Source organism: Aedes albopictus, chromosome 3 (assembly GCF_035046485.1).
Source record: "Aedes albopictus strain Foshan chromosome 3, AalbF5, whole genome shotgun sequence".
Taxonomy (NCBI): Eukaryota; Metazoa; Arthropoda; class Insecta; order Diptera; family Culicidae; genus Aedes; species Aedes albopictus.
Window position 1 is genome coordinate 47,563,103 of NC_085138.1, and position 11,075 is coordinate 47,574,177.

Here is an 11,075-nt window from a genome sequence, read left to right on the forward strand (position 1 = left end):
AGTTTCTGTACAAATTAACACATGTATGTATATTATGTGTTTTTAACAAGTCATATAAGCGCTTTCGCTTCATCATACTTCAACTCAGAATACAGAATGAAAAACACGTGTTTTTACTGAACTGCAGCTGAATTAATGTGTTGTTCAGCTGTTAACCATAATGGACGGCGCAGATAGGAAGGCATGTGGCAGGCAATCGACGGGTCTCGTGTTCGAATCTTGATTTAGGTTAATTTATGTTTAGTTTTTGTTTCATAATAGTTGTTCATAGCCTAAGTGCCAATCATAAACTCTCGTGGGAACAGAAAAATCAACCATTTTATTTATTTTTAATGCATAATTTTTGCTGTTGCTGAATAACAGCTTTACTATACAGGGTGTTAGGTTTCTGAGTGCAAACTTTTTAAAGGGTGATAGAGAACCATGAACGGTGAAAAAAATTGTTATACGCATATGGTCAAATCTCAACCGTTACGTAGTTATTGAACTCCCAATGTTTTTGACTCTTATTGCCTTAACTGGCTATAACTTCACAATGGTCAAACTTATCGCAGTTTTTTTACCCTTATTCGAAAGATTACTGAATTTTCTATCAAATGGAATCTTTTACCCGATTGGTTTAGACAAATAACTAAGTTTTCTAGAGCAAATAACTCTAAAGTAGAGTGTTTTAATTTGTTTTTGTCAATTATCATTGAAAAATGCAAAATAAACTAAAATTCTTTCTTTGGCAAAGTTGTGGCCCAGGTTCCACTCTACAATTCGTTTTTTGACATCAAACTTCTATCCCTTATCGTTTTCTTGCAATTTTGATTTAAACGTCGCATTTCAGATCTTAAATTTGAAATCGTCATGGTAAGCACTTTTTTGCGCACTGTGCCGCACATTTAAATTAAAATTACAAGAAAACGATAAGAGTTAGAAGTTTGGCGTCAAAGAACGAATTGTAGAGTGGAACAGGGGCCACATCTTTGTCAAAGAAAGAATTTTAATTCATTACGCATATTTCAAAGATAATTGACATAAACAAATTAACACTATTTTTAGCTATTTTGCTCTAGAAAACTTAGTAATTTAACTAAACAAATCGATTCAAAGATGCCATTTGATAGAAAATTCAATAATCTTTCGAATAAGGGTAGAAAAAAATTGCGATAAGTTTGACCATTATAAAGTTATAGCCAGTTAAGGCAATAAGAGTTAAAAACGTGGGGAGTTCAATAACTACGTAATGGTTGAGATTTGACCATATGCGTAGAACATTTTTTTTTCGCCATTTATGGTCCTCTATCACCCTTTAAAAAGTTTGCACTCAGGAACCTAACACCCTGTATAATTGTTAAACGCTTTTAACAAAAAAAAAACAGTTTAGTTAGTGCATAACACTATGCTTCATAATTTCTCCAAATTTGGGCGAACAAACCCCGAACGAAGGTTGTACCTGGCAATTATCCAAATATTATTCAAAATCATGCCGAATTAATTCGTCATGAAGGTGCTTGTTAAATAAGTGATTGTTAGTTGGGTACGTGTCCTCAATGTTTAAGTACTGACGAAATTCTGTGTTTAATGACATCAAATTGATGATGCAGTCTCTCGCCTACAGCAAATTTGATATAGTACTGCGTTTTAGGAATAAAAATACAGCAGTGATTAAATGTAAACTACAATTTAAATTTACAGTACTAAGCTCTGCTTCTATTTTATCAACAAAAGTAATGCAGAAGTTCAACATTGCCAAATTTATAGTGAAACCTGAGCCTTTTCCGTCCTCTCTCTCTGAATAAACTAAAAAACGCTGATAAAAATAAATAAATGCCTGCAAATATTTTCCTACCCTGTTTTGCACACTTCCCGTAGAGCCGATGAAAACTAAGTTCCGGAACGCTCGCCTGCCTGGCTGGGAAAGTGTGCATCATCAGCGTTTCGTTTATCCAAAAATTATTCATAGTCTTGCGCCTGGCCGCCCCTACCCCTAGTTATGATCCACCAGGTTATCCACCACACTAGAAATCCGGACAAGGTTTTGTTGCTCTGACTTTTTCCGTACCTACTACAGATGAAGCTTGCTTTCTCGCACACACTACTACTGACTGGCAGTACTGGTAACACACATTTGCTTTATTTGTTTTCCATTATTTGCTGGAGTGCTTGTTCTCCGGCATCCATCGTCATCGTCTTCCATCCTGGTTTGTTTTCCTCCGAATCAAGCTACCTACATTAAATTTTGTTCGTTTGTCGTCAGTTTCACTCACAGAGAACGGACATTCAAGTCTTGTTCTACCGTGCGTAAGAATTTTACGCATTGGTGAATTCGGTATTGAATATGAAACTTTTTGTTAAACATTTGTATTCACCAACCAGGTATTTTAGACACATTTCAGTCTGTTTTCTTTGTTTAGTCTCATACCTTTATCTCCAAATGTGAATTTCACATCGTAGACGACAAGCCGGCTTCGTCATCATTCCAAAACATGAAACTTTGCAATTGTCCCCAACTGACTGTGCGGGATGAGTTACAGAGCTGCTCACTACCTTCTAGTTGTCTTCATAACATCTTCATATCCGGTTGCCAGGGCCGGATCTAAGGGGGGGGCCGGGGGGGCCTGGACCCCGGGCCCCCACATTTTAGTGGCCCCCACAAAAACATTTTTTGGTTGCTAACATTAACTTTATTTTTCATATTGCTCAAGTACTGTTCGAAAATAAGGAAAAACGTTTTTGGTCATCTCTCCGAGGGGCCTCCACATCCGCTCGGGCCCCGGGCCCCCACAATCCTTAATCCGGGCCTGCGGTTGGCTGTGTGCCTCTGTTGTACTAGGCGGGGAGTGAGGCAAGGCAAGAAAAGGAGACAGTTGGAAAACATTCTTCCCTGGAGCTAGATTTATTGTTCCAGGTGAGTTTCCTTACTTTTTTACCGGATTCTTGTTGACGTCGTCTTTTCTCAGCATAAGGCCAAGGCCGAATTTTGTGCAAACGGCATTATTGGATGTGTGGGAATGGGAGATTAAATTTTAAAGTGTGATGAAGGTCGGTACTGCCTATTTACTTAGTGTACCAATTTTTAGATTTTCATGCACAGAAATGTGTGATTTCAGAATGGTTAATGCCTAACGGCACTCACAGTGACTCTTGAATCATGAGCATGAGCATTGATGACCGTACACTTCCTAGACGTTACTCCGTGATTGACCTGAGCTTGCGACATTACACAGAAACCCAATAGGCTCTCTCTACAGTTGTTACGGGGAGGAGTTTTGTTAGTTGGGAGGAATTGATAAATGCACAGATCAAGGATTCACTTTCAAAGAAAAACAAGAAACAAGCTCACCAATCATCAATCATTCACTCGAGCCCATCGACCTATCGTTAAAAACGATACGATCATGCGACACTATTTGCCGACACTCGCAGGCACAGCAAAGAACAACACAACATTACAAACCAAACACCCACCCGTCCATTGATTATTTCATTTAATGCTAATCTGCCGTATATGTGCCATTAGTGCTAATTAAATACAGGTTTCGGTCCGATATACGGCTGATTTAATGCTATCGCCTATCGCCTATCGCCCAGATTGTCAAAAATAAAAACAAATATTTTCCCCTACCCATTTTACGGCTTCCCTTTCTCTTCTTTTTTCCCGCTCTCCTGTGGAACTCTTGAGGCTTGGGGCACCTCCTGAACTGCTGTTTTTTTTTTGCTGCTTCCGGCAAAATTGTGATTCGATCCCTCGATCCTAGGGTTGACGATGGTGCTGAACCGCGCTACAGGGTAAGCCATAGATGATCAGATGAAGCTCGTTGGATTTTTGATCTACTTAAGGCATGAGTATCACACCGCCAGTTGCTTTATTATGTTATGAGCTCGGCAGGTGCTGATCACTCACTTCACACATCTCATTCTCCGTAATCAATGCTTCGATTGGGCTGAATTTTTTACTGTATCTCGCCTACATATGATAGGTCAAAAAAACGTTGAGAAAGAATTTTTAAATTGCTTTTTTTTTCTTAAAATTAAAAATACATTTCTTCATATATTTTTGGAAATTTTGCTAAAATTTGAGGATATTGTTCCCAAAACTCGCCAATATCTTGAATTTCATCAATCTGACGTAAAACCTGCATTCAGATGAAAGAATGGTATTATATTCAGCTTTAAATTTATGGAAAAAGATTTGAAATTGGTTGAACAAAACGCAAGAAATTTGAGTTTTAATCAATTCCATATTTTGAAAAATTGTAAAACTCGATATTGAGCTAAAACTGAAAAACTGTTCTACTTTAAATTTTTTGAAGCACGGTTTCGAAATTAGCGCTAAATTATGCATCAAAAATTTTGATCTTTGACAGAAGTTCACGACTTTCGTTTTATTTTGTAAACTAGTATAATCAACAATGGGTTGCACTAGCCAGAGAGAGACAGTGAACACTGTGTGTGAAATCATGCTTCGTCAGTTTTATCTCCAGATATCCATCCTGCCAAATACGCACAGCACTGTTCAATCAAGGGCATTACAACAGGCACTGTTATAAGGCCCGGTTTAAGGATTGTGGGGGGGGGGGGGGGCTCGGGGCCAGAGCTGATGTGGAAACCCCTCGGAGGCATGAATTCGATGAGCAAAAATGTTTTTCTTTATTTTTGATCAGTACCTTTTTGGATTTTTTGTGGCTTTTCAGTCTTCTTGGGGATCAAAAACAACTATATGTTTTCCATTTCCAAAGTTTCGATCCTTATCGGATCTTCTTCAAGGAATCTGTAATTTAATTGCACGTTTACATTAATTTTAAACCCGTTACGCAACACTTAAAACATACCGAATAAGTTGTTGTTTCTTCGTCTTGTAGTTGTTTTTTAAAACATTTTATCTGTCATTCCTAGTTTTTGTTATAAAAAGTTATTGTTAACTAGCTGTCCCCGGCAAACTTTGTCTTGCCTACTGCGTTTTTCGACGTTTCAAGTCGCTAGCCAAGCCCAAATCCCCATTCAAAATGTACCCGATTTTCAAAAATCGCTATTTCTCCATGTTTTTTTTTGCTTCATAAACCTTCCTTGGGTGAAAATTAACAGAACAAAAGTTAGACGACACAAATCGGACCTTCCGTTCGCAAGTTATGCGCGGTCCCACGTATGCCACTGCATTTTTATATATATAGATTTAGGAATACCTAATTTTCACTTACTACTTATAAATTTATCCGTTTTTTTGGAACCGAAAATTTGGTAGTCGGAACCCGAACCGCAAGCCACTACTTTTGCGCATAGTTTTCAAAATGACAGTTTTAAGTTTGTTCTGTTCATGTGTTGTATGGTCGGTTATAATCGTGTCAGTCGTGTTTTTTTATAGAGTGGAGTAGACCAGCGTAGACTACGTTCAGATTGAGTGTGCCAGTACGTTTGTTTACCGTGTGTGGCGTATTGTATGTGTAACAGCTTTCCAAGATGGAAAGACTTGATGGTTTTTGGGTCTTATCTAACGTTGTCTAGTCTGATTACATGGTCATTTTCTGCTGCGTGGTCTACTAGTGCTGTCTTTTCCGCAATACTAACCAACGCTGCGTCCGAATTGGTGTGTGTGGTATTAGCGTAAATTAATTGCTCGCAATGGCTCTACCCCATTTGGCATAATGCCATTTGGCATAACGCCGTTTGGCATACCACGAAGAACAGCCTTCTTAGTAGGAATGTGCATAATATTTGTTATGCCAAATGGCCATTATGCCAAATGGCTTTTATGCCAAATGGCATTATGCCAAACGGCATTATGCCAAATGACATTATGCGAAATGGGGTAGAGCCTCTCGCAACACCTAATGAAAGGTTTCTAATCGTTAGTCGGTAGTTTTCTACCCAAATTTGCTTGAAAAATATGAATACTATCGTTTTTCACTGTTTTCGATAATAAACCGTTTGCACCAACTTTAGGCACACTGTTCCTATTATGGAGGTTAAATTTAATTTTGGTTCCTATTGTTGCGATATCCCATTAAATTCATATGGGGTTTTGGAGCATAGGAACACTACCATAACAATAGGAACACAGCAGCAAAAATAATAACCCTCGTCGTGCCTTAAGGTCATTCTGACCCCAAAACGTGCACTACGTCAGCGAGGTGAGCATCAGCTAATGCACGAAGAAGGTTAAGAAAACATATTGAGTAGTTTTTTGGAAAAACGTAAACACACAAATGATGCAATCTCATAATTGAAGCATAATACATCTATTAAAAATGCCTTTTGGTAACATTTCAGTCGAAAAAGTGCCACTACCGCAACAATAAGTACTACCGCAACGAAGGGAACAATTACCCTAACATGGTCATAAACATCATCATACGTGAGCAATTCTCGCTAAGACCGGCCCACTATTTACATCTCTCTCTCTCTCTTCTTGGCGTAACTTTCTCAATGGGACAAAGCCTGCTTCTCAGCTTAGTGTTCTATGAGCACTTCCACAGTTATTAACTGAGAGCTTCCTCTGCTAATGACCATTTTGCATGTGTATATCGTGTGGCAGGCACGAAGATACTCTTTGCCCAAGGAAGTCAAGGAAATTTCCTTTACGAAAAAATCCTGGACCGACCGGGAATCGAACCCGTCACCCTCAGCATGGTCATGCTGAATACCCGTGCGTTTACCGCCTCGGCTATATGGGACCAAAGGGGTATCCTGGCTTTATGTTTTACCAAAAAATTCATACGTTAAACATATAAGAAAATCAGAAATGTATGTTTTGTATTATATTGAGATATGATTTTTTGAATATTGCGAGTCATATATTTTAATGCTAGCTGCTCTGAAATTACCTGATATTGTAAATCTTCATAAAACTACAATGCATTACTTTTTTTAGTAATTCCTGATGTTTATGGTATCCATAGTTTTATAAGGATTCAATGTACAATGAAATTAAAAAAGTGTGGGAAAATTTGGACTTTTCTTAATCATAGGACCTAATGACCTATTCGGCCTAATGACCTATTCGGCCCAATAACCCATTCCACTCTTAATGCCCTATTCGGCCAAATACTTAGACGTAACAATATTTTGCGGCCACATGACCTTTTCCCGACTAAACGGAATCCAGTCTGGTAATCTTCGACCAAACAACATTTTCGGCCCAATGACCTTTTCGACCTGATAACGTTTTCGACCTAACGATTTAGATTGCAGCAGTGTTTCAAGGGGTCAGAGAAGTCTCTATAATAAAGACAAATCAATCAATCAATTAAGGGGGTAGCAGGAGATCTCATGAGTGTTAAGGGGGTTTCAGAGTTCTCTTCATGGTACTTCAGGGATTGTAGTTTGTCACAGGAGTGCTTCAGGGGGTCTCATGGGAGTTTCAAGCTGCCTTAATGGAATTTGGCCGAACGCCGTTTGGACGAATGCCGTTTGGCCGAAAAAGTAATATGATGAGCTTCAGTGATCATATGCCACTGTTTTCTGCAACAGTGTAAGTCGAATGAACAGCCTATGATTCAAATCAGGAAAAATCTTATCGAAAAATATTCACAGTTTAATCGCCCGCTAATCCCTTTATGGCAAAACCATAAAGAACAGCCTATAATTAAAAGAAGGAACGCTGAAAAGTTAGTCGATTGGTTAACCGTTGTTGATGTCTAGTCGAACAACTTTTAAGCGCAATTTGACTTCCAGTTATTCAGATTTGTGCTCTTGCAAATTCGTGGTGTGGCTTCGTCATATCTTCAGGAAGTTTCAGAGGATTTTTGGAGGGTTTCATTTGGTGGGCGTAACGCAGGCGTTTTCGGGCAGTTTCGGAGGGTGTCAGAAATGTTACATGGGGTTCATCGGTGTTTTAGTGGAGTTTTGTAGTCATATCAGCAAGCTTCAGAGGATTTTGACGGGTTAGAGGCATTACATAGGCGCTTTCGGTACTTTCAGGGGGTCTCAAGTAAGTTAAATAGGATCCATGGGGTTTTAGGGGAATTTCAGAGGCGTTTCAGTAATTTTTGGGGTATTTTCAGATACCTTTTCACGAAAACCCTTGAAACGCCCCGAAAAAGCCTTGAAATGCTCCTGAACATCCATAATTTCAAAGAAATGCTCTTAAAATCTTCGTAATTCATTTAAAATACTCCTGGAATCCTAAAATGTCCCTGAAACCCCCCTTATGTGACCCTACCTTAAATGCCTCGAAACACCCTTGAAGCCACCTTAATCCCATTGAAACGCCCTTGATTCATAGTAAGAAAAACCTAAACCACTTTAAACGCCCCTAAAACTTTCTGGAATGCCTCTAAAATGCCTTGAAACGCCTCTGAAATTCCCTTTATACTATTGAAACTTCCATTAAATTGTCGAAAAACGCCAATGCAACCTGACGGAAGGCCCTTAAAATGCTTCTAAATTCCTCTGAAACGCCCTAGGAACCCACTTTCGTTGGACTTTCTGGTTCATTCATTTATTTAGTTAACATCAAATTCATGATAATACTGAAGGACTTTCTGGTAAGTTCCTCGAAATCCCCTTGGAGCGTTTGCATTTTATTATGGAGCATTTTAGTATTATTTATTGGTACAAAATTGCACTTTTAATGAGCAAATTTTATATTTTACCATTTTTACAAAGTATGGAACGTTTTCAATTTTCATGGGTAACATTGCACATTTTCATGCAAAATATGTTCATTCTATAGCTATCGCTTTTTGATTTTCTATGGAGCATTTGAATTTTTTTATAATTGTAATAACCTTTTGCCTTTTAAGGCTAGTTTCCACTAAGTGAAAAACTTATAATTAGCTTAGCTTAGACTGACTATACATGTGAATGGTTGCTCCTCCATGATTGAATAAGGAACTGGGACACTGCAATTAATCTCAAAGTGCAATTTATGCAGCTCATACATTTTGGATCAATTCCGGCGCCAGCCAAATCCTTTCAGTCAGTAAGTCAGTTGGGAAGTGAAAGGAATGTCACAGTGTGATGGTTGTTGCTACTAAATATCGAAAGCACACTGCATCCCCACAACCATCACGGATGGTGATGCGATCCATGGATAGGGGAGCTACTTCCCACTTCGTACGTGCTGTACAAAAAGATAGAATAAGGAGGTAATGGTCAAGTATGTAATTATTCCGCTTCAAAATTTCTAGAGCGGTTCGCAGATGGCTAGTAAAATGTAACACCGGTAACGTCTTCCGTGCCATTCAAATGAAGCTGTCACTTTTCCTCGCTGAAAATAGTCCATTCTATTATTCCGTAAGGAATCGTAACATTTTCCCCTATACTAGATTAGTTGAAAAAGAAAGAATTCTACTTGGGAACAGGAAACTCAGCTTTACTTTTGTAATTTCAAATATATTTTAAGTTTATCATTAGGGTAATTTTCCAATTGTTGCAAGGCTAAAAACTCGACTATTGTTGCACACTCCATGTTATTCTTATGAGGTGTGCAACAATTGGAAAATTACCCTAATCATTTTTAGTTTTTTGTGATTGATTAATCATGAATAATCATGATAATTGATCAATGTGCCATTTTAATCATTAATCATAATTATTAATCACAGATAAAACCACATTTAATCATTAATCATAGTCATTAATCATCCTAAAAATTAAATTAATTATTAATCACAGAAATTGAAATTTTTATCATCAATGATTAATCATGATTATTTTTTTTTTTGTTAATCATGAAAGCTCCTAAATATATGCACAGTACGTTCTAATGTTCTAATTCTAATGTAAAATTCTACTCAGTGACTGTGTAGGTCTTACTCAGAAATCGAAAAATCTTTTGTTTTCTTACTCAGTTTCCGTTAAAAGTCGGACAACTAATTGGCAATGGGTTGTCCTACTTTTAGCTGAAACTGAGTAAGAAAACAAAGGAATTTTCGATTTCTAAGTAAGACCAACTCAGTCACTGAGTTGAAATTTTTCTCGGTGTACATAGGGACCGTCCATATACCACGTGGACAATTAGGGGGATGGACAATAGGGGGGGGGGGGGGGGGTCGAGAAATGTCCACGGAAAGTGAGGTGGGGGTCTGTCAAATGTCCACGTGGACAGTTTTGATTCAAGACATTGAAAAAGTCATCTACGAAACAAATTATATCGTTCTTTTCAAAGAATCGGTAAATAATATTGCTGATGCATAATGCAAACTTTTTTCTTAACTAGCTAGTGATGGTGGGTATGTGGGAAAAATATAAATGTAGAAGCACTGCGCATGTTTCGTGCTCACACGGTACCTTGTAGAAAGGCAAAATTCTTGTGTTTTTAAATGAAGCGTAGATCTTAACAACGTTGGAGTTTCTATCAAAGTTTTCGTTTCAATTCTGAATAAATTTCTCAAAGTTTCAAATCAATATTCAAGGTTTTAAAGTTAAATATTTAAAGGTTTCAAAATATCTGTAAAAACTTTCAAGTCAAGTCAAGTCAAGAAACTTTTCTTTGCCTCATAATTTTGCGTATTTATTTGTTTTTCTTCTAAAATCTAAAATATAGGAAACTAAAGTCAAAATCCTCTGATTATAAGTAAAAAGAAAATCGCGTTAAGTACTGTTCCTTTGAATTCCACTAAGAATTTGCATCCTTTGACAGATACGTATTTCGACCTCAACTGTAAGGTCGTCTTCAGTGCCTTGTACTTGACTCGACAGTGTCAGTGTACAGTGACTCGACAAGACACTGAAGACGACCTTACAGTTGGTCGGCGTTAAGTCAGAGAGGACCATGTGTCTTTTACTTGATTTCTAGAAAAACGACTTTAAAGTTTGCAAATCTATTAGTTTTGAGTTTTTCATCAAATGTTCTTGAATTTTTGCCATAAATCTTAATAACTATTCATCACAGCATCGCTCTGTATTGATCGCGAAAAAACGTAAAATAAAGCTTGAACCGAGCAATTGCTAAATAATTGGTTGTACTTAGTCCACTCTGACTGAACGGATTATGGAAAATCTTCAACCAACTACAGTTCACACTCAAGTTTTTACATAGGGTATATGTACCATTCCTTGGCCTAATTTGCCAGCCGCCTTGAAAATTTTGACCATAACTCATGAATCAATAGCACTGGAAATAATATGTTGACCCTATTACACAC

General features: G+C 37.7%; 1 protein-coding gene and 1 long non-coding RNA gene across 22 annotated transcripts in view; one reads left to right on the forward strand and one right to left on the reverse strand.

The window, feature by feature from the left end:
• Positions 1-11,075, forward strand: part of LOC109405842 (low-density lipoprotein receptor) — a 1,187,857-nt gene that overhangs the window by 935,733 nt on the left and 241,049 nt on the right. The window lies entirely within an intron of this gene.
• LOC134291301 (uncharacterized) overlaps positions 1-11,075 on the reverse strand; it is a 598,232-nt gene that overhangs the window by 549,067 nt on the left and 38,090 nt on the right. The window lies entirely within an intron of this gene.